This window comes from Cebus imitator, unplaced genomic scaffold (assembly GCF_001604975.1).
Source record: "Cebus imitator isolate Cc_AM_T3 unplaced genomic scaffold, Cebus_imitator-1.0 Scaffold202, whole genome shotgun sequence".
Classification (NCBI taxonomy): domain Eukaryota; kingdom Metazoa; phylum Chordata; class Mammalia; order Primates; family Cebidae; genus Cebus; species Cebus imitator.
Window position 1 is genome coordinate 1,014,242 of NW_016107517.1, and position 25,249 is coordinate 1,039,490.

Below are 25,249 nucleotides of genomic sequence, written 5' to 3' on the forward strand. Positions count from 1 at the left end.
TTTTGCAGTTTACCCATCTGACAAAGGGCTGATATCCAGAATTTACAAAGAACTAAAACAGATTTACAAGGAAAAAACAAACAAGCCCATTCAAAAGTGGGCAAAGGATATGAACAGACACTTTACAAAATAAGACATACATGAGGCCAACAAACATATGAAAAAATGCTCATCATCACTGGTCATCAGAGAAATGCAAATCAAGACTACATTGAAATACCATCTCACGCCAGTTAGAATGGCTATCATTAAAAAATCTGGAGACACCAGATGCTGGAGAGGGTGTGGAGAAATAGGAACACTTTTACACTGTTTGTGGGGGTGTAAATTAGTTCAACCATTGTGGAAGACAGTGTGGCGATTCCTCAAGGACCTGGAAATAGAAATTCCATTTGACCCAGCAATCCTATTACTGGGTATATATCCAAAGGATTATAAATCATTCTACTATAAGGACACGTGCACACGAATGTTCATTGCAGCATTGTGTACAATAGCAAAGACCTGGAAACCAAATGTCCATTGATGATGGACTGGACAGGGAAAATGTGGCACATAAACACCATGGAATACTATGCAGCCATAAAAAACGATGAGATCGTGTCCTTTGTAGGGACATGGATGAACCTGGAAACCATCATTCTCAGCAAACTGACACAAGAGCAGAAAATCAAACACTGCATGTTCTCACTCATAGGCAGGCGTTGAACAATGAGAACACATGGACACAGGGAAGGGAGCCATGTTACAACCCCTAATCTAGAATTGGGGAATTTTGAAGGATCTCTTGAAGATGGTGGCCTCTAAGGTAAGACCAGATGAATTAGAAGTAGCCAAGTGCAGAGGGGCAGAGGGAACAATGAGAGACATCAGAAAATGCACAGGCCTAAAACAAAGTGTATTCTTTTAGAAAGCGGTAGAAATTTGGTTTAACGGCTTTTTTAATCTATTCTGATTTTCCTGAAAGGAAACAAAATAAACGACAAAAATAGCCTGCATCAATATCTGTAGAGAGCAGTTTAGGAAATACCTAGATAACAACCTAAGGCCTTAGAACAGATTGTCTCTGTGCCCTCTTCATAAGGAAGCTTCTGTATTCTTTGAGATTAAAATCTAGGCTTTCCCCGTAGACATGAGGCCTAGAGAAAGTCCATTCTTTAGGCCTTGCTATTACACCATTCTACACCCTGCACTTTTTCCCAGCAGGGCTACACCCCCAAACCCCCACATGGAGACTTTCTGGGCCCTGGACTTTTGGAGAGTTGGGAGAAGCCTAAGGCCTGCCATGGGCACTTGCCCAGTAGAAAAACACCAACTTCCATAGGAAAATTGAGCAACATAGGAAGGGGCAAGACACCCTTCTGTAGAGGCAATTTCATGGAGGGGAAGAAGAAGGTTGAGACTGTCTGGTTTAAAAATGGGTGTTCTGCTGGGTGCAGTGCTTCTCACATGTAATCCCAGCCCTTTGGGAGGCCAAGGCAGGAGGATCACTTGAGCCCAGGAGTTCAAGACTAGCCTGGGCAACATAGTGAGCCCCTGACTTTACCAAAAATTAGCCAGGTGTGGTAATATGTGCCTGTAGTCCCAGCTACTCTGGAGGCTGAGGCAGGAGAATCGCTTAAGCCCAGGAGGTTGAGGCTACAGTGAGCTGTGATAGTGCCACTCCATTTTGGCCTGGGAAACAGAGCAAGAACCTGTCTCAAAATAAATAAATAACGAAATAAAGAAAAACTAAAATGGATGCTTTGGCAAGAGGAGGGACAAAGACGGCTCATTTTTGCTGGTGGACAGGACAGACCCCATACATGTGCTCTGAAGTGTGAAGCCAAGGCTCTGGGAAAGAAGCTTTTCCACAGCTGAAGAGCTGGGCAAAGTCCTGCATTGGAGAGAGACGGTCAGTCATACTTTAAAGAAGAATTAAACAAAAAAAGAAAGGAAAGAGGCATCGTTTGCAAAGGCTCTGGTTAAAGACTATAAACATCATGAGTGCTTTTGAGGATACCACATCCCTATTTTGGAGTTTTTCTGGTGAAGAATAAGAGCAAGGAGAGGTACCAGGACAGACTTCTCCATTGACAGGAACTGACTGAAAACTATGGGACAGGACCGTGTCTGTGTAATTTGCTCTTTTGCCATGCCCACCAAGGGGCCCTGAACAGAAAGATACTACTACATATGGCTTGATGATTGTGCAAATGATTAGCTCTTACATACCACAAAATCGTGAGGATGTAAAATCCCATTTGACTTTCAATTGAGAATTTTCATCTTTATTACATGTAGAAATAGCTCCATGATTTTAAAAAAATGTTGCAAACATTAGAAATGAGTCACTTTGATTCTGGATTTTAGCTTACTACTTGTTACAGAGAGAAACACGTTTTTTTCATCGTTTATATCTGTTCTTCATTGGGGGGCTGAAGAATCTGCCAGGCCTGGAGATGACAAGTCTCTAAAGATTTAGATGGAAGTCAAGGGAGACAGAGATTTCAGCTGCCGGGCCCACCCTCTCATGTACTGTGAACCATGTTTCTATAATGAAAAGTGGGAGCATAGCCAGTTAAACTAAACTGAATTATTCTATGCAAATTGCAGTCTTAGAGAACTCCTCTCACTCAGGACAAGAAAGGCAGGTGAGGTAAAATGAGAAAGACACAGACACTGAAAGTTTTCTTAGCAGAGGGCTAGACATATGGGATATTCCAAACATGTGAAGTATCAGACTGTGGCCACAGCCATGGATGTGAAGGAGAAGATTGACAATGAGCTGGAGAAGCAGGCATGAGCTACTTTGTGGCGGGTTCTCTATGCTGTGCTGAGCATTAAGCTCTTCATACTGCAGATAACCAGGAGCTATGGAAAGAGTTCTCCCTAGCCACTTAAAATGGCAGTCAGCCATTTCATTACATAGTCTTCCCTCGCAGTAATCTCAAATCTATATCTGCTTAGGTATCCAATGTGTGGGCATTAAAATTGATTTTATTTCTCCCATGCACCAATGGCTATAACATTGCACAATATTAAACAAATAGGTATATCATTTAATACACTAGGTGATATTGATTGAGTCTGAAGTATAAGACAGGAAAAAATATGAACTCCATTCATCAACCAGGAACAACATGGTTAAAGAAAGAAATGTTATTTCTATAAAGTATCTGATTATTTAAAAATCTGTAGTAAATATACATTGTTTTCATGAAAGAAAAAAACAAATCTTGTGGAAAGGATATGCTAAAACTCTGAGAACTAATTTGTTAAATGAGACTAAATTTGCAATGAAAATATTTCCAAAATTTAAGACAAATAAGCAAATTCTAACCTGTAAGTATTATCTTACAAAGATTTTTGATAGTGTACTACAAAGAATGTACTAAAAAGTTAGGTCTCAGTTTAGTGTTCATTTGCGATATTTGCAGTTGGCCAAGGTGAGTCATGTTTATGCTATCATTTGAGTAGTCTTACATGTAGGCACATAAGACTTTCTGAGCATTATTATTATTATTATTATTAGTTGAGGTGGAGTTTCACTCTTATTGCCCAGACTGGAATGTAATCATGTGATCTTGGTTCACTTCAACCTCTGTCCCCCAGATTCAAGTGATTCTCCTGCCTCAGCCTCCTGAGTAGCTGGGATTACAGGCCTGTGCCACCATGCCAGGCTAATTTTGTATTTTTAGTAGTGATGGGGTTTCTCCATGCTGGTCATGCTGGTCTCAAACTCCCTACCTCAGGTGATCTGCCTGCCTCGGCCTCCCAATGTGCATTATTTAAAAAAATAATAAAGCAATAAGCTAGTTCTAAGCAGACATCTATGGGGGAATTTTTTTGGTTAACTCTATTCTTCCAATTGTTTAATAAAACATATTACTAATGGAAACACAGATTATCAAAGAGTCATAATCTTCATACATAATATAATACACTGATCAATACATTCTTATTTAGATTAATCTCATTTATATCTAGATTTGCCTGTACAGGCATGCAACTGCTATTAGTGGGAACATGTTGGGAAAAATATGTCATTATGTGAATACCATAGAGTGTATTTACACAAACCTAGATGGTGTAGCCTTAAACATACCTCTACTGTATGACATAACCTGCTGCTCCTAGGCCAGAAATCTGTACAACATGCTTCTGTACTGACCACTGAAGGCAATTGTAACAGAATGGTAAATATTTGTGTATCAAAACATATGTAAACATAGACACCATACAGTAAAAATACTATTATGTTCTTTTGGGACCACATTCATGTATGTCATCTGTCATTGTACAGATGATTTATTTTATAAACCTGTGATCATAAATATCATAAAGTATTTAAGCATTTATAATTACTTATGTCATATGTCATTTATTTCTATACATATCTCTATATAAGTGTGTATATATATTTACTTGCACATATGTGTACATTGACAGACACGGACATACATATATAATTTACTAAATATTGGAGCATGAAGATTTGATTCTGTACTTTTTTTTCAGATTCTATAAACACATGTAAGTAATTTTATTTAAACTACTACTGTTCAGAGTATGGAAAAAATGAATTGATTTTAGGTTCCCAAGAGTATGTTCATTTTCAATGTCTCACAAACACATTCTAATTGTATTACATTAAAGATTATCTTCAGAAGCAATAAGGGCCAATTTCAGTGAGGCTTTGGGTATTTTACCCAGGAAATTTGCTAATGTATGTAATCAAAGCAAATAATGAGGTATAAACACAGTGAGCATACTGTTTTGTATGAAATATATTCAAATAAAATCTTACTTTGTGCTTCATATTTAGTGAGAAAATCAGTAATGATTTACCAAAATAATTCAGAAAAGAGGTGGTTCTTTGAAGCATAAATCTCCTTTCCCTTTAAAACGGTCAATAAAAACATAGATATACAAATGTATGTGATGCACAGACAGACATCATGCAAACACACAACACAGAGAGCAGAAACCTATAGAAACTGTGGCAAAGAGGCAAAAACCTAGAATGAGCTGAGCTCATCCAAGCATGATAGTAGAAATATTCAATAGGTTTGCAGCAAGACCAACTGGGGAAGAAGAAAACTGTCTCTAAAATCTATAGCCTGTTGTTTAGCAACCAAAAAAGTTGGCATATATGTGCTAATCTAATTTTGCATGTCTTTTCCATTAAGAAAAATTAATTTCTAAATCAAAAGAATATCTTGTAACAGGAGAGCTATTCTTTTAGTTTTGGTATATGAACAGATAACAGATATTCTTCTAATTTGGTATAATAACAGACAACCTTTTGTCTTAAACAGCTAAAACATGAATAAAATACATTCAACAACATTTTTTAATCATTTGACAACAGGTAGAATAGGTGAGTGACCCCTGAGAGGAGGGAAACAGACAGGGTGAACACTTGATTGGTGCACCTATTGCTTGGAGAGCATTTCCAGGATTCAGGGCAGAGAGAGGGTACCCAAACAGAGCCTGGAGCTCTCCAAGAGCTGAAGATACAGGTCAGGTTTCAGGTAAGGTAAGGTTGCTAGAATCTGCAGAGCAAATTACCAAAGCAGAGAGAATTGCGCAAAGAGACAGGAGATTTGCAGATGATTTCTTCTGGAAATTTGCACAAGAGAAACACAAAAAGTCCACAAAAAAGACTGCTACAGAAATGTTCGGTGCGGCCTTTCCCCCCAGATAGCCATAAATTAGAAACAACCCAAGTGTCCATCAAAAAACAAATGGGTAGGCCGGGTGCCGTGGCTCATGCCTATAATCCCGGCACTTTGAGAAGCCAAGGTGGGTGGATCACCTGAGGTCAGAAGTTTGAGACTAGCCTGGCCAAGATGGAGAAACTCCTTCTCTAATAAAAATACAAAAATTAGCTGGGTGTAGTAGTCCGCGCCTATAGTCCCAGTTATTCAGGAGGCTGAGACAGGAGAATCGCTTGAACCCGGGAAGCAGAGGTTGCAGTGAGCTGAGATAGTGCCACTGCACTCCAGCCTGGGCGACAGAGCAAGACTCCATCTCAAAACAAACAGAAAAAAAAAAAAATGGGTAAAAAGATCATGGCATATCCTCTTAATGGAATAATGGAACACTACTTAACACTAACATGAACTCTTTATTTAAAACAATAAAAATGGATGAATGTAGTGAGTTTAATGATGTTTCTCTAAAAAAAAAATGATATTCCTCATGTCTTTTTTTTTTTTTTTTTATTTCCTCATAGCATGGAGGCCTCAGGGTGGTCAGACTGCTGATGTGGTATCACTTTTCAAAAAAAAAAAAAAAAAAAAAAAAAGGAAAAGTACTGAATTTGGTGTTAGACAACATTTGTTAGAGTCTCACTGTGGCAATTTAGTAGCTGTGTGATGTAAATTTGGGCACCTCAACCTTAGATTGCTTAGTGTATAAAATAGGGAAATAGCATTTATCATAGAAAATGTTATTAAGTATCAAATGAACTTTCTAACTTGGAGGTTAGAAAACAAATTCTAACGCAGAATATGATCTCGATAGTTAAATAATTTGAAACCATCTTAGAGATCATTTAGTTCAGCCTCTTGTTTAACAAAAACAGAAAGTCAGTTTCATGTGATTGTTTATTTGGAAGAACCAGGATTAGAATCTTTTTTTCCTAATTCCTCGTCCAGGGTTTTTTCTAATAATTCTTATTAAACAATAAATCACAAATCATTGTTTGGTCTTGTAATTCAGAATAAATCAACTTTCCAAACCATTTTCCCTGTTGTGTAGTAGCCCTTATGCTCTCTGTCTTTGTAGTAGAAAGAAAACCAGGGGAGGACTGCTTAGTGGAAAGTAGAGTAACATCTGTTGCTTAAATTTTCAGCTTATCTGTTCTTGATACTATGCTGCTAACTGATTAACAAAGAGAAAGCCCTCTAGTGAAAGATCAGTTCCAATTTTATCAGACCCGTTTAATGAGGGATAAAGAAAACTAATAAGCCTACGAAGTAAGTTGAAGGAGAGGGTTCATTGAATAAATATTTGAGGGCCTATGTTTTTACGAACAGTTTTGCTGGCACCAGCGATACAGTGGTGAACAAAATAGACTAAAATTCCTACCCTCATAGAGCTTACATTCTAGTGTGTGAGCACTTCATATGCATGAGTGGTTAAAGCCTCTTTTCTTAAGACTTTTTATTTTATGACCTTTTAACTACAGTGCCTTGCAATTCAACAAATGTAATAATAATAAGTTATTAATGGAGGATAGTCTCCTTTCCAACAGTATTTTTCTGCTCCAAGTAAAAGTGGCAAGACTGGGTAACTTTCTTCTGTCACATTTACCTCTATAGTTGTCCAGTTAAGAAGAGCAAATATTGTGACTGTATACCACTACATATTAGCAACAGGAGCTCTTCAATAATGTAGAAAACATCAAAGGCAACATCTATTATGTAGTAACTTTTTTTGGCTTGAATATTGTCTTTATTATTACATTTTTTGTTGTGTTATTTTATTTTGAGACAAAGTCTCACTCTCACCCAGGCTGGAGTGCGGTAGCATGATCTTGGCTTACTGCAGCCTCTGCCTCCTGGGTTCAAGTGATTCTCCTGCCTCAGCCTCCTGAGTAGCTGGGATTATAGGCACATGCCACTATACCCAGCGAATTTTTTGTATTTTTAGTAGAGATGGGGTTTCACCATGTTGACCAGGCTGGTCTTGAACTCCTTGCCTCAAGTCATCTGCCCACCTCAGCTTCCCAAAGTGCTGGGATTACAGGTGTTACCCACTGTGCACGGCCTGTAATTACTCTTATATAGGAATAAAATTGTGGTGATTAATACGTGGGTGTATGAAACTAAATGGGGTTTCTTATTTTGACAAAATGACTAAACATTTAATAAAATTATCTCTCCAGAAATAACTGAAAAGCCCAGTAGTGTAGTATTATTTTATTAAGCTATGGTTATATAAGTGATCAACTATTGTTTTTAGGGAACTGAAATGATACATTGGGTACTTTAAATTTCAATTATTTCTTTACTTTCAGGTATTGAATGCTATGCTAAAAGAAGTCTGTACCGCTTTGTTGGAAGCAGATGTTAATATTAAACTAGTGAAGCAACTAAGAGAAAATGTTAAGTAAGTTAAATTAATCAGGTAAAAAACAGGCATAGCTAAGTTTAATTTATTGGAAAGAGGCACTAACTAGAAATGTTTGCTTTATCAGGAATCATTTGTGCTCTGCAGCACTGCAAAAGTGCTGGGTTAGAGCTCATATGTTGGACAAGTGCATGTGTAGTACGTTTCCATAATGATGGTTCAAAGAATAAACTAATATGATTTTCATTTCGTTACCATTTTTTTTTCTATTTTTCTAGTCTTTTATTTGGATGGATTCGATTAAATACTATATAGTGATTTAATATATAAAGCCTTCTAACATTCAGGCTCTTCCTAGAAAAGTACTGCCATTTTATTCTTTTTAGACTTAAGATGATATTAATCAACCTTCATTATTGGAGAACTGTATTCTCTTTTGTTCTTTTGGTTTCTCTGTTTCATATTTGAATGAAGAATTAATGTGTGTGGTCTCAGTTATTTTATTCATTGGGAGAGGCACTGAGTTGGCAGGACACACAGAACAATACAGGTAGCTCAGTTAACGGCTTAATCTTATCCCTTATCATGCTTTAGACATCTCACCTTTTATTGTTCCACCAAGATTAATTGTGGGACTACCAGTATTTAAGCATTTAGAAACAAAGTAGTTCTGATTTCTGTTGTAAAGATATATAAAATATATAAGCTGCAAGAAAAGTAAATAAAACTAGTTATTTGTGGTGATATTAGGACAAATTAATATTTATAATTTCAAGTGTAATCCTTGAAAACCAAAGTCTTGCATCCAATATTTCATGGTTAAAACTCTTTGTGTTCTAGACTTATGAATCTGTAGTGATTACATACATGTTAATTGGAAGACTGTTAATATGAATGACTGAATAGCCTTACATTCTTTGGAGCAGAAGCTTTTTTTTCTTAGAGTTTCTTAATTGATTTTCTCTTCCCTACCCCAATCACCAACCACCATTATAAAGGTCTGCTATTGATCTTGAAGAGATGGCATCTGGTCTTAACAAAAGAAAAATGATTCAGCATGCTGTATTTAAAGAACTTGTGAAGGTAAAAGTATATGAAGATTGTACTGTGATTCTATACTCTGGATAAAAATATATTAGCACTACAAGTATTTCAGAATCATTTTTAATATGTTTTTATAGAATATTCATCTGTATTAAAATATTAATGAAAAGATTGTTAAGTAAAAGAATGTTAAGTTTTCTTAGAGACCTATTTTTATTATGGACTTTACTGAATACGGAATTCTGACTGCAGATATGAAGGTTTGTACTGTTCCTGCAAAAAATGCCAAAGCCAAGATACCATGAGTGAAACTTGACAACAGATTGATTGATGGGAGGACCTCTCTGAGATTTTCCTCTTTCACTGTCATGTTTTGCCTAGTGATGGCTCTGCTTTTATATGGCAAAGTCACATATAGCAAATATTCTTTTCTACACTATTCATTGTGTACAGAATTCCCTTTGCAAAGACCAAGTATCCCAATTCTTGCCTAGATTATGAACAATTTTGAATTAGTGAATATAGCTGGTTGCCCTGCCTTACCTTATTGCTGATCATGCAAATTATTGTGAAAATCTTAGAGCTTTAAAAAATATATATTGGCTCAACTGTAGAAGAAAAAAAGAAAGGAGCTGTTAAAAAGTTACTTCAGGCACAGTGGCTCATGCCTGTAATCACAGTGCTTTGGGAGGCGGAGGTGGGAGGATTGCTTGAGGTCAGAAGTTTGAGACCAACCTTGGCAAAATAGCAAGAACCAGTCTCTACANTGGAGTTTTGGTCTTGTTGTCCAGGCTGGAGTGCAATGGCGTGATCTCAGCTCTCCACAACCTCTACCTCCCACATAGCTGGGATTACAGTTATTCGCCACCATGCCCGGCTAATTTTTTTTTTTTTGTAGAGACAGGGTTTCTGATCTCAACATCCAGAACTCGGGTGATCTGCCCACCCCAGCCTCCCAAAGTGCTGGGATTACAGAGGTGAGCCACCATGCCTGGCCTGCCCATGTCTTAAGACCATGAACCTGTAAATATGACCTTAATTGGGGAAAAAAAATCTCTGCAAATATTATTAAGAAACTTGAGATGAGCTCATCTCACATTACCCAAGTAGATTTTATATCCTATGACCAATACCTTTACGAGAGAGACTAAGAGAAGACACAGACACAGAGGAGAAGATAATCTGAAAACGGAGGCGGGCTTTGGTGTTACAAAGTCAAAAGCCAAGAAAAGCCTGGAAGAGACACTTAAAGATTCTCCTCTTTTCAGCTTCCAATGACTCCTAACTGTCTTACTACCACAGTGCTGATTATTTATGACCAAAAATTATTTAACTTAAAAATAACCGAGACATTGTATTGAATGGGAATCAGTGGTATTGCCAGGTATCTCGTCCTTCTGACAATGGCCCACTGAATATTTAGATATAATACTAGTTAGGTAAGTGTTACTTCCAGTAAAATTAGAATCATAAAGAGCTCAGACCTATTTGGAATGCAGGTTTAGTTAAATCTGTCATGTAAAACTATCTTCACAGCTGAGATGCTGACTGAGGGCAAAGAGAATGTGGAATAAAAAATAGAAAACCAAGGTTATAAATAGCAACTCTAGTTAGATAAACAGAGATTAAATCCGTAGCTAACATTATTCTGGCAGCATTTCCCACCGTAATTACTGATTTTCAGAAAAGAGCAACCACAGAGCTCTCCCAGTTAGCAGGACTGCACTTTCAAATTTATTTTTCACAGTCACAGTGAAAAGACTGTCCTCCATACCTTCCTCCTAGGGTGAGTGAGCAGATCTGACATGATCAACCCACCCTAACATAGGAATCTCTATGAGCCTTTGGATACCTTCTGTTACGGTGTGTCAGGAAAATCTAGCATTTCGACTTCCCTTGGTGTAGACCATCTTTTTGTTTATGTTTCAGCCAACTAACCAAACAAACAGATCCCTTTCTAACTTCTCAAACTGCAACATCAAACTCAGAATCTCTGCTTACTAAACTCATGCCAATAAGCACATCTTGCTCCCATTCTATGTTTCTTCCACCATTACTTCACGTTGTTAATATTCATTTCCATACATATTCCTTGGATTTTTATCTCTATAAATTGGAAAAATAATGTAGTTGTCTTGGAGTTTAGCGCACGTCCTCATAGGTCACAGTTTGTAGATCTTCTTTAGTGGCCTGCTAAAACCTCAGTCTGGTTAGAAGTCTACAAACAAAGAAGGCTGATGGGAATAGGTCCTGAGGAAACTCAGTGTTATCTTGCATGACAACTAGAATAAGGTCTCACCATTCCTCAGGCAAAGCAGAGTTAATCCCTCAGAAAGAAATAAAAAGATTGATTTTTTTTGGCCACTGAGTCTAGTCAGCATTTAGGGGTTCAATGTCCCCAGTTTCCTCGGGTTTTCTCATATATCCCCATTTCAATTTTTAGAATCTTATCTTTTCTTAGCCAATGTCCTTACTTTCACAGCAGACATCCTATGAGGTTGGGAATTCATTGTGCCTTGTAACTTAGCCACTTGCAGAATAAGGCTTTGGGTTTGGTTTTCAGCAATCTAAGCTCTGCAGCTATAGAAGATAATAATTGCTTTCAGGGCAAACATGCACATTTTCAAGGCATTTATACAGCACCTGGGAATTTGAGTCACTGAGCTCATACTTTACTTTTATCACTTTGACTAGTACAATTCGGGGCCAGTCTCATTATGTACAGTAGTTTGACAAAAATATTCTAAGGTATCAAATACATGGTCACCCAGAATCTTGCCTTTTGTAGATTTTGAATAAGATTATCCAGTGATAATTTATCTATCTCTATTGCCACATCATGCCGTGGACTACCAATTCTATCTTTGCAACTGGAAATAGAGACATTAGTGCCATTAACTCTAATCATATTAGAGAACAAATGCCAGGAACCTCAGAACCAATTCAGCAAAAGTCATCATCTTTAAGCACTAATAGTAACAAACCCTATACCAGTTAGTGTTCTAGGAGCAACAGTTTCAATAGGATATATTTGATGGGAACGAAAGATGTGAAATTATTTTAAAGAATTGGCTTCTGCAACTGTGGAGGCTGGAAAGTCTAAAATGTATAGATCTGTAAGATAGGCTGATAGGTTAGAAATTCAGGAAAGAGTTGATGTTTCAGCTGGGCTCAGTGGCTCACGCCTGTAATCCCAGCACTTTGGGAGGCTGAGACAGAGAGATCATCTGAGGTCAGGAGTTCAACACCAGCCTGTCCAATGTGACAAAACACCGTCTCTACTAAAAATACAAAAATTAGTTGGGCATGGTGGTGCATGCCTGTAGTCCCAGCTACTCAGTGGGCTGAGGCAAGAAAATCACCTGAACCCAGAAGGAGGAGGTTGTAGTGAGCCGTGATTGTGCTACTGCTCTCCAGCCTGGGTGACAGAGCAAGACCCTGTAACAACACAAGAAAAAAAAAAATGCTGCAGTCTTGAGTCTGAAATTCACAGGGCAGACCAGCAGGCCAGGAGCACAGGCAAGATTTCTACGTTGCAGTCTTGAGGCAGAATTAATTCTTCTTTGGGAAACCTCAGTCTTTGCTCTTATAGCCTTCAATTGATCAGAGGAAGCCTACTCACATTATGAGAGTGAATCTGCTTTAATTGAAGTTTACTGATTGTAAACATTAATGACATCTAAAAAATAACTTCACAACAATATCTAGACTAGTTTCTGACCAGCCAACAGAGCACCATATTCTTCCCAAGTTGACAAATAAAATTAATCATCTCATTTTATATCCTATATTAAAGATCAATGCTTACTTTTGTTGTTAGTATACTGGGCATTCAGAAGTGAGCTACCAGGTTGGGAGGATGAAGCAGGAGGATTCCTTGAGTATAGAAGTTCAGGCCATTCTGGACAACACAGCAAGACCCCATCTCTCAAAAAAAAAATTAGGTGGGTATGGTGGTGCATGCCTGTGGTCCCAGCTACTCAGTAGGCTGAAGTGAGAGGATCACTTGAGCCCGGGAGATTGAAGATGCAGTGACCAATGATCATGCCACTGTACTCCAGCCTAGATGACAGAACAAGACTCTGTTTCAAAAATAAATTTAAAAATAAAAATAAAAATAAATAAATAAATAAAAGAAGTTGTAGCAACCAGAATTGTCTCTGTGAGAAAAAGTCCATGTCTCTTTGAGAAAAAAACTTTTGAGCCCAAGTATAAACCCTAGACATGCCACTGTGGCCATTTGTCTTTGAGCCCATGAGCAAACATTGAGATGCCTATACAAAACAACTGACTTCCAAAAAATAGATCATCATAGTCACCTTAATATGGAGTCTCCTTTGTGGAATGGATCTTTCAATGAATATTCAGGTGAGATAAAAATATTACTCGGGTCCCATTTCGAGATGCCCACCTATAAAGTTGAGAAAACACAAACTTCCTTGTCACCATTTCTCCAATGCTAACATTTTTCAAGTTTCTGATTGTTAAGCCAAAACATTAGGCAAGGTGCATCAAACAGTAAAATTTTGCACCTCTCCTGTGGGAAAGCAGGATCACCAGATGTATTAGTCTATTCTCTCATTGCTCTAAAGAACTACCTGAGACTGGGTAATTTATAAAGAAAAGAGGTTTCATTGACTCACAGTTCCACAGACTGTACAGAAAGCATGGTGAGGGAGTCTTCAGGAAACTTACAATATGGTGAAAGGCAAAGAGGAAGCAAGAAAGCCCTTATATAGCCAGAGAAGGAGGAAGAGAAAGAAGGGGAAGGTCCTACTCTTTTAAACAACCAAATCTCAGGAGAATTCACTCACTATCATGAGAAGAGCAAAGAGGAAGTCAGCATAGTTTTGTTCTAAGACAGCAGAGGGTCCATATGGCATTGTAGATTTTCTAGTAATAAAATCAAGTTATCTGAATGATCTGAAGCAAGATTCACTGAAGAAATAAGGAAGTTATTATCTTGGAACTCATACAAAGCTGACATCCTTAGGAATTACACCTTAAATGCATGCAGTGAGCACAACCAATGTGAAATTGTCTCCAAAATGCAGAGAGCCACTAGGAATAGAGGCAAAGAGTATGTGATGCAAAAACTTATCCATGCATCCTAGACCACTACAGCCTCAAATACTTGAGTAGATTTTCAGGTGGTTTATCTCTTATATACTCTTGATCGCTGTGTTTCTTACCAGGACATCTAGAATACTTGTATTTCATCCTCACAGGGTCCTATTATTTATTGTCAAGATTCCATCAATAAATAAATACTCTCTGAGAGGATAAGGTGATCATGCTGTTTAAAGAGATTTAATTATGATAAAAAGTTGAAAAACTGGCTTAGCTCAGAGTGAATACAGAAAAGATTTATAATTGTTATTTTCAAATAAAATTGTTTCTGATGTTCTAAGCTTAATGGAATAAAAATTAATTATAAGAATAGTACCTCTGACATGATTTATTTTCTCTAAAAAATAAACTATATCTTGAATAATAACTAAAATTTGAGTCACTACTTGCTCTTACACAAGACTCAGCTGTTACTAGCTGTGGTCAAGCAGCCATATTGCAAATCAATGTCAGAAGATAGGGATGTCAGTAACATGGCAGAATCAGAGATTTCTACCATCATCCCCCAAAAGACATATCAATTTTGTCAACTACCCATGAACAAGCATACTTTTCCGGGAGTCTAGGAATCCAGAAATGTTCCAGCACACCACTGAAGCAAAATATCTGAGAATAAATACATTGGAAAGGTTAAGAACAGTTTCACTCTTCTCAAGTCACCACTCCACAAAAGTGTCACAGTTCAGCACAAAGAGAGATCTCCTTGGCCCACATTTCTTCCATAGGAGAAAGTAGTAGCCTGATAAGTAAGCACCCATATGAGATGTTTTTCAAGAGGCCCACATGTTTGTTGTTTCACACAGAATTCTGAGTTGACTGGCATGGTTGAATGATTAAGAAAGGCTGACAGCAGGAAACAGTGGCTACAGAACCTACTTATCACTCAACAGACTCCATAAGGAAGCCCACCCATGAACTACCTGGGAAGTCTCACCTATTGATTCTCCCTCACGATTGGTTTGTGGACACTTTATAGGTTCCATTGTCCCTCACTTATCTATCCCCAGTCCTGCTTACTAAACATGTCCTTGTAGTCAGTGAGTGAAAGTGTTTTGTGCAGACAGTCAGCTTGACAATGCAGGTTTAGAAAATGCACAAATTTGAGCATTTCAGGGGACTGACTCAGTGAAAAAAAAAGAAAAGCTCTCAGCACTCAGCCTGGATTTGTAAGATCTAGAGAAGGCATACAATCTTAAGAAGCACCCCCTGAGAAAGTATAAGATTTGGGGAGAAGGTATAGCCATAACAAAATTATGAGATTCCCCAAATCTCTAACCAGACTGTTTGATAAAATTGTTTCTGTCCTGGAAACAGTCAGTAGAAACTGGAGAAGGTAAGTTTATATTCAAATGCAAAAATAACAATAAAACCCTTTAAGGAAAACAAAAAATCAAGGAAATATGGCAATATCAAGGGAAGATAATAGTATTCCAGCAAGCAGCCCAAAAGAAATGTAGATATGCTTGTTGCCTGACAAAACATTTAAAGTAATTGTTTTGAGGAAGCTCAACTAGCTACAAGAGAACAAAGACAGACAAGTCAATAAAATTGAGAAAAAACAAGGCAAGAACAAAATGAGAAGTTCAATAAAGAGAACAAAATCATAAAAAATAACCAAACTGAAATTTTGGAACTGAAAAATACAGTAAATAAAATGAAAAATGCAACAGAGAATAACAACAGCAGACTTGATCAAGCAGAAAAAAATATGTGAACTCAAAGACAGTTAATTTGAAAATCAAAGAAAAAAGAAAAAAAAGAATGGCAAAAAATGAAGAGCATCTTTATAATTTATGGTACACCATCAAGAAAGCTGATATTTAAATCTAGATATGTCAGAAAGATAAGAGAGAATAAAAAGGGCAGAATAACTTATTTAAAGTAATAAGCATTGCCGAGGCAGTTCTAACTACACCGATATAAACAGGACTGCAGGAAAAAAAAAAGGAAAGAAAAAGAAAAGAAATAAGCAGCCTGGTGCAGTGGCTCACACCTGTAATCCTAGCACTTTGGAAGGCCAAAGTGGGTGTATCACCTCAGGTCGAGAGTTTGAGATGAGCCTGACCAAGGGAGAAACCAAATCTCTACCAAAAATACAAAATTAGCCAGGTGCGGTGGCTCATGTCTGTTATTCTAGCTACTCAGGAGGCTGAGGCAGGAGAATCACTTGATCCCAGGAGTCAGAAATTGCAGTGAGCTGAGATGGTGTCACTGCACTCTAGCCAGAGTGACAGAGACAGACTCCATCTCAGAAACAAAACAAACAAACAAACAAACAAAAAAGTCTTTCCAATCAATTCGACCCACAGAAGAATACTCCAAGAGATATAACAGTAAAAAATCAAAGACAAATGAGAATTTTGAAAGCAGCAAGAGAAAAGAGGTTTCTAACATGCAAGGGATCACCTATAAGTCTACAGTGGATTTATCAGCAGAGACATAGCAGGCTGAGAGAGCTAGGAGGATAATATAGTCAAAGCACTGAAAGAAATTTAAAAATTTCCACCATGAATACTTTCTCCAGCAAAACTATCTTTCAGAAATGAAGAGGATAAAGATATTCACAGAAAAGCAAAAGCTGAAGTAGTTCAATTATATCAGACTTGCCTTATAAGAAATGTTCAAGGAAATTATTCAAACTGGAACAAAAATATGTTAATTAGTAAAACAAAAATATTAAAAGTATGAAAACTACTGGTAAAAGTAAGTATATAGTCAAAGTCAGAATACTGTAATACTGTAGTGCTATTATAGTATGTGTACAGTGTATGTGTAAATCACTTATAGCGCTAGTATAAATATTAAAAGACAAAACTACTAAAATAATAGTTACAAAAATTTGTTAATAGATACATACTATTAAAACATTTAAGTTGTGACATCAAAAACATAAAATATGGGGAGGCAATGAAGTAATAGTATAGAATTTTTGTAGGCAATAAAAGTTGTTAGCAGCTTAAAATAGACTATATAACTATAAATCGTTTTAGGTAAATATTATAGTAGACACAAAGTAAAAATGTGGTAGATATACAAAATATAGAGAGAGGAATCAAAGCATGCAACTACAGAAAATCATCAAATCACAAAACAAGATAGCAAGAGAGAGAGAAAAAAGAACAAAGATCTACAAAATGGCCAGGAAATAATTAATAAAATGGCAGTTGTAAGTCCTTACCTATCAATAGTTATCTTGAATATAAATTGATTATTCAATCAAAGAGATAAAATGACTGTTTAACAAACAAACAAACAAAAAATGAACAACAAAAACTACCCACGACCCAACTATATGATGCCTAGAAGAGACTCACTATCATTTTAAAAACATAAACAAAAAGTGAAGTAATGAAAAAAGCAAAGCAATTCTGAAGGAAAAAAACAAAGCTTGAGGCATCACATTTTCTGATTTTAAATTATATTACAAAGCTATAGTAATCAAGACAGTATGAGACAGGCATAAAACACACATAGGCTAAAGGAACAGAATAGAAATCCCAGAAATAAACCCAAACATATAAGGTCAACCAACAACAAAGTTATCAAGAATACAAAATGAAAAAAGGACAGTCTCTCCAAAAAACAGTTTTGGGAAAACTCGATATCAATACAGAAAAAAAAAATGAAATTGAATCCATATCTTACACCATACACACACACACACACACACACACACACACACACACGCCTCAAAATGGATTAAAGTCTTAAACATAAGACCTAACAGTATAAGACTCCTAGAATAAAACATGAGGAAAAGCTCTATTGGTCTTGGCAATGTGATTTTGGACATACCTAAAACATTTTGGACATACCTAAAACACAGATAACAAAAGCAAAAACAGACAAGTGGAATAAAAAAAAATTCTTACAGCAATGAAAACCATCAACATAATAAAAATGCAATCTATAGAATGGCAGGGCATATTTGCAAACCATATATTTGATAAGTGATTAATATTCACAAAATATAAGGAACGCATGCAACTCAGTAGCAAAAAAAACAAAACAAATAGAAGGATTAAAAAATGGAAAACATACATGAATAGACTTTTTTCAAAGAAGATATATATTAATAGATATCCAAAAAGTTTATGAAAAGATGCTCAATATCATTAATTGTCAAAACATACACACCAAAACTACAATGAGACATCACCTCTCACTTATTAGGATGACTATTATCAAAATATCAAATAAGGGAGGTTGGCAACTATGTGAAGGAAAGGGAATTTTCCTCTGTTATAGGTTGATGAGAATGTAAATTGCTACCACGATTATGGAAAACAGTATAGAGGGACCTCAAAAAATAAAAACAGAACTGCCATATAATCCAGCAATTCCACTTCTGTTTAGAAGTAAGCAAAGAGGATAAAAACACATCTCAGTGAAATGCTTGCACTCCTATGTTCATTGTAGCACTGTACTATATCCAAAATATAGAAACAAGCTAGGTGTTCAACAGAGGATGATTAAAAATAACATGATATGTATTAATATAGATAGTTATATATATACTTATATACACAATATATATACACATACATATATGTATATATATATACACACACACACAACAAATATTATTCAACCTTAATAAAGAAGAAAACGCTGACATTTACAATAACATGAATGAGCCTAGAGGATATTACGTTAAGTAATAAGTGAAATATGCCAACAACAGAAAGAAAAATACTAAGTGATCGCACTTGTGCGTGAAACCTAAAAAGTTGAATCCATAGAAACAGTAGAAACGTGGTTACTAGTGTTTGGGGTAGTGGTGAGCGATTGGGGAAATGTGGAGATGTTAGTCAAAGGGTACAAACTTGTAGTTATATGATGAATAAGATCTAAAAACCTAATGTACAGCATGGTGACTACAGTTAATAAAAAATAATTGGATACTTGAAATTTGCTAAGAGGGTAGATCTTAAATATTATCACACACACTCAAGAGGTAGCAATGTGAAGTGATGGATATGTTCGTTAGCTTAGTTGTGGCAATGATTTCACAGTGTGTGTGTGTATATATATATATATCAAAATTACACACTGAACTCCTTGAATATGTACAATTTTTACTTGTCGATTATGCCTCTGTGAAGCTGACAATAAAATAAACTAAAAATACAACCCACAAAATGGGAACAGATAAATTTTTAACTCATATACCTATAAAGGGCATGTATCCAGAATACATAGAAAATTCTTATGGTCAAATAATTTAAAGGTAAAATTTCTCCAAAGGAGATATCCAAATGTCCAATAAGCACATTGAAAGATGCCCTACATCATTAATCATAAGAGAAATGAAAATCAAAACCACAATGAAATACTACTTCACTAGAATGGCTATAATAATAATAATAATAATAATAAAAGACAGACAATAACAAGTGTTGGTGAAGATTTGAAGAAATTGTAACCATTGTGCACCACTGGTAGGAATGTAAACTGGTCCAGCCACATTAGAAAACAGTATTGCAGCTCCTCAAAATTGTTCATCTGATTCAGAAATTTTATCCCTAGATATGTACTCAAGAGATATAAGAAGATATGTTCACATAAAAACTTGTAGTCTAATATTCATAGCAGTATTATTTGTAATAACCCAAAGAAGAAACAACTCAACGTCCAACAGTTAATGGATAAATAAATGTGGTATAGCCACATAACAGAATACTACTAAAAAAATGAAGTATCAATATATACTAAAACATGGATGACCTTTAAAAACATTATGCTAAATAAAAGAAGCTGGTCACAAAAGGCCATATACGGTATTATTCCATTTATATGAAATGTCCAGGACAGACACATCCAGAGACAGAAAATAGATTAGTAGTTTCCAGGATTAGAGGGAAGGAGGAATGGTAATTGACTGCTAATGTGTACAGAGTTTCTTTGGGAGGTGATGAACATGTTCTAAAATTAATTTTGGTGATAATTACACAACTCCATGAATATACTAAAAACTACCAATTGTACACACTTTTAAAAGGTAAATTTTATTGCATGTAAGTTATATCTCAATAAAGTGGGTTATTTTAAAATAAAAGAAAAAACAAACATTAGGGAAATGCTCATCCTTGTATTCAAATCTGTGATTGTCACTCTAAATCATAAATACATGGAGATATATAGTATTTATTTTAAAGTACTGCATTGGTAGAGGTGATTTAAAAGGTTTCATATTGACCCTTTCTACATTAATTGGCCTCCATTCCATGGTTTTTTTGCCAAGTGTAGAATGTCCATTCTAAATATATATACAGAAATAGGGTCTGAAACTTATGATGAATCTGATTGAAACTCGTAATTCCCATAGATCCCTCTTACGACCAGTGGAGCAAAGAGGTGTTCCAGGTCCCCAGAAATTACTGTTAACCTAGAGGTAGTATTAAAATGTATCAGAAATATTGCTATAATCACCATTCCTAAGTACATTTGGTACATGGCTACAAGTCTTTTGAGCTAGAAACTGGATTTATATCTTTGTGATGTTACCGTGGAGCCACTTTTCAAGTTTACCTAGTTTACCCTTAATTAAAGAGATTCTAGGTCACAAACAGACTCAGGGTTTTAAACTGGACAAGAGACCATGGCTTTCTGCTATGTTCTAAATGTGTCTTTCCAAAATTCCTGTGCTGAAACCTAGCATCCAAACGTAAGAGTATCAAGAAGTGGAGTCTTTTGGGAAGCAATTAAGTCTGAGCGCTTGACCTTTATGAATGGATTAGTGTCCTTATGAAAGGGGTTAAAGGGAGGTTTCCTGCCCCTTATTCTTTACTGAGTTAAGGAAATCTATGCAAATGGCAGCATTTCTGAACTTTATCCTGAGCCTACAAAGGACAACCATTACAGCACTTGTCTGGAATTCTGTGCGTATGTCTGTTTGTTGTGTGTGTTTGCTAATACATTTCTCTGTTCTGCCTTGAATGGTACAGTTATGTGAACTTCACAAGAGTTGTACAAATTTCAAATACTAAAGTAGTTGGAGGAGTGACATCTAATTCTCATAGAAGTGCAAAGGGATGGTTTCATGGTAGAGATAGGACATGTGCTAGTCTTAAAAAGTAGGTGGCATTTCGACAGATATCAATGTGAAGAGGACATGCATAGAGATCAGCATAACGTCAAAGAGAACCCCTGGGATTCTCAATGAGTGAACACCCACCTGGCCAAAAAGCAAGGGCTGGGACAAAGTTCAAAGAAGGAGAAGATAAAATGCATATCCTATCCTGTTCATAATGCTGTAAAATTATTTGGAAACCACATCTCTAAAGTCTAAATATTTGTTTTGATGATTATTTCAGCGACTTCTGAAACATGACAGTGAAGTAAGTAGCTTAAAGAGCCAGAAAACAGAATATATGTAGAAGCATTATTAGTAATATTAGAAAGTATTCTCTGGATGCACTATGTATTAACAATCCATTTTTATTATTTTTGGTTCTCAGTTAGTAACCTGAGCTTAGGTTGCACATCAGCCTTTATGGTTTCTGGGCCTCCTTTTATTCTTTGCATTTTATTTTTACTTTTTGTATTCACATCTGTGTCTCTGTACTTCTGGAGGTGAATTGTTCTTTCACTTGATTATCAATATTCCTTCTTCTAAACTGACTGATGGCATCTTGCAGGAGAAAAACAAAATCTACCATTTAAGTGAATGACAGAGATCAGGTATCATTTAGACAAATGTGTGCTTTCTGCAATCAGCAAACCTATTTATAGGAAAAGATATCACACTGACAACTCCATGAAACATTTGGCTCATGCTCAGTGATAAAATTATTCTTTATTCTCTTTCAAATTTTAAAGTTCTACATTTCCAAGTCACTTTCTAGTGCAATAAATCAGTGACTAGGTGAGATTAATTTCCCTCACCCTCCAAAGCAACACTTACCAGATTTTTAGACAGTTTTAATGCCACTAAAGGTAATATACTTTGGAAGAAGTATAGCTTTTCTTTGAAGATTTCATTCTCTCATTCAGGGTGGTTTTTGATTATTCTTTCTGAAAGTATGCTTTGAGATTTCAATTATATGACCCTTAAACATCTTAAGTATAATGTTGTCTTTATAGAACACATCTAATTTTACTTACTTTTACTTAAAGTATCATTTAAGTGGGCTATTCAGGGGACAGAAGTAAATACCAAGAATTTTTCTATTACTAGCTAAAAGAAAAGTTAAACTTTTTTTGAGCCAAAAATTTGAAAAGTCAAACCTTCGACTTTAGGAATAAAAGTAGGGTTTCTTAAATCCCTAAAGTCAAAATGGTAGTCAGCTTTAAATTCCCTTGACCATGGATCTCAATATTCTAAATACATAAGCAATTACTATAAAAAGTAAACAAATTAATGAATAATATTTTATGGCCAAAGGTTCAAAGATCTGATTATTTTTCACTCCACATATTAAATATTTTACAAGGTAGTTTACCAGTAAACTAAAAAACTAGAGTAGTTTACAGGGAATTTACCAATTCCTTATAATAGTCAGGAATCAGGACAAATAGGATATCTGGAAATATTTGTTAGAGAAAATGAAATAAAACATTGATATTCCTAAGTACATCAGCATGAAATAAAATTAAACTCAATATAGAGCAGCTCCATATGGCATGTTATAATTTAGCATTCTTATTTTCAACATATATTTCTGATTTTGATCTAATTGCTATTAATTTACAAATTATATTTTTTTAAAAAACTATTAACTCACTCTTCAATTCACATTCATACTTATTTAACCATATTCCAACCTGTCAGCCAAGATTTTAATTGATTTTTCTAGTAGCCAGTTGTTAATAGGATAATTTGTCAATACAATAATAAAACAATTGTCTCAATGACTCTAGGAATTCAGTTTATCGGATAACAAAGTCGAGTTTTGTTTCATTAATTGAATGCAGGTGTAGGATTTGTTAGATGAAAGATAGAAATCCCTGTGGAACTCTGGAAATCTGGGTCAGAGATCACTGAAAAATTAGTTAAGCATGATGGGTCAACAGTGACCCAGACAGGTATCCTGCTTTGTTTCTCTGTGTCACTTCCTGTGCTCTTAAACACTCGTCTGTTGAGCTTGGACATGTAGGTCAACACACGGGTTTCTGAGTCTGTAGTAAATTAGAAACTGGGGGAGGATTCCTTATAGCTACAAACACATGATCCTAAACACCCACTCAGTGTTAACTTCTCAGGGTAAAAATATTTCACTATATTGTTACATGTTTTTAAAGAAGCTAGTAAGGATTTTTACCCCCAGACTTTCAAGATGGATGATAACCTCAAAAGAGATGCAAATAAATTACTTTTTAAGAAAAGAAAAATAAAACATAAGACACTGATTCATACCCAAAAGAGACATTCAATTCTTGGAAGTGAGCTAGAGAAAGGAAAGTGATGCTAGTGAAAATACATTCTCCATTTTGAAAAACATGCTGACAATTTCAAAGACTTTTAGTATTCTCTAAATTCTAACCATGACACTTAACAGTTCTCTTTTTTCTGTCATTTTTCTTATACTGTTAAATTGTTACCACTTAAGACTTGTATCTATACCTTATTTTTATTCTAATTAATGACACAATACAGTTATTCTTAAGGAGATACACAATAATGCAGAACACAGAATGAGTTCAAATCCTATTATTCGACACTAAGTGAATGAACTTCTGTAGGAACTGCTTCTGAGCATATAAACTCACTCAGTGAGCAGACATACATGGAAGCCATAGCTTAATTGTAGCCTTATTTATGCCTTGATTCCTAAAACGCATGCATGCACAAGCACACACACATACCCATCATACTTTTTTTGTTGTTGTTGTTACTAAAAAAACTTTTTAAAAAGTAAGTTTAAGAGGTCTTGAACCCAAAGGTAAGCCTAACTCAGGAAAAATTGTTAAGACAAAGGGTGTTAAGGTAGAAAAAATTCAAAATGATATTGTATGCAAATTAATTAGCCAGGCTCAGAAAGAAAGCTAAAAGAAGTACGTGAACTTGATTGACACATTGGAACTGAATGTATATTATATTGTGTTGCAATAATTACTTGTATTATTTGTTAAGAAATGCATATATGCCTTTTAAGTCTACTTTGATAGTACCTCCTTAGGTAATTGTATATATATTTTTTCTATTTTCTATGTTTTATAGATTCTAGAATGTATAATTATTCACATTTGAACATCTCTGACATTGGGATGTATTTTTAAATTACTGTTTTATCAGAGTTAATGGCATCATTGTTTTGCTTTTGTGTCTTATTGGTGCCCTTAATAATGCTATATATTTTACAAATCTAAAATCTATATTTCAGATTTGAAGAAATGCAGATGCAGACTAACCCTCATTTCTACAGCAATAATGTCTCACTTGTGCAACACTTTTTATTATGCCCATGGACAGTGGCATCCTGTGATAATGTGGCGGGAAAGCCCCACAACTTCCCCCTATAGAGGGGGAGAATGGGATGTAAGTGCTAACTAAATAGAATTTACCAAGGGCAGTGGTGCAGTAAGAGCAGTTTAGTTTTGCTCCTGCCTGTGTGCATTTGATGTCATCAGGCCACCAAAGGGTTAATAAGACAAAGTACCTCACCCCGTCATGGATACCTATTTGTCCAAGAGAGTTTATTGACTTTAAAGAAAAATTAAGTTTTTCAGATGTTGTGTTTTCTTAACAGGTCACTGAGTAAGGCAACTAGCAGTCCCACATTCCTGCCACTCACTGCTGGTTGGAAGGGTGAACTTAAGATAGAAAGCTCAAGTTTTCCAAGTACAATGGGTTAGAATACCTCAACTGCCCCAGAGGCTGTGTTCAGACAGGTGCGAGCATCTGTGCTCCTTTGCACTAGGACCCAGGAGGGAACCAAGCCTGGAGATCTCCTTCTGTTGATGGCCTAGAATTTTCTTGAGGGGACAGATCAGTGAGAGCCACTTGAAGAGGGAAGCACAGAATTTCTAGGTAGGAATCTTAGTGCTTTGTTCTTTTTTTTTTTTTTTTTTT

At 35.9% G+C, this 25,249-nt stretch overlaps 1 long non-coding RNA gene across 1 annotated transcript; it reads left to right on the plus strand.

Moving 5' to 3' along the window:
* Positions 1 to 7,987: 7,987 nt before the first annotated feature.
* Positions 7,988 to 25,107, plus strand: LOC108317415. Its single transcript, XR_001830735.2, has 4 exons — positions 7,988 to 8,100; positions 9,060 to 9,144; positions 12,487 to 12,492; positions 25,098 to 25,107. It is a non-coding gene; the product is annotated as an uncharacterized LOC108317415 (long non-coding RNA).
* Positions 25,108 to 25,249: the final 142 nt, after the last annotated feature.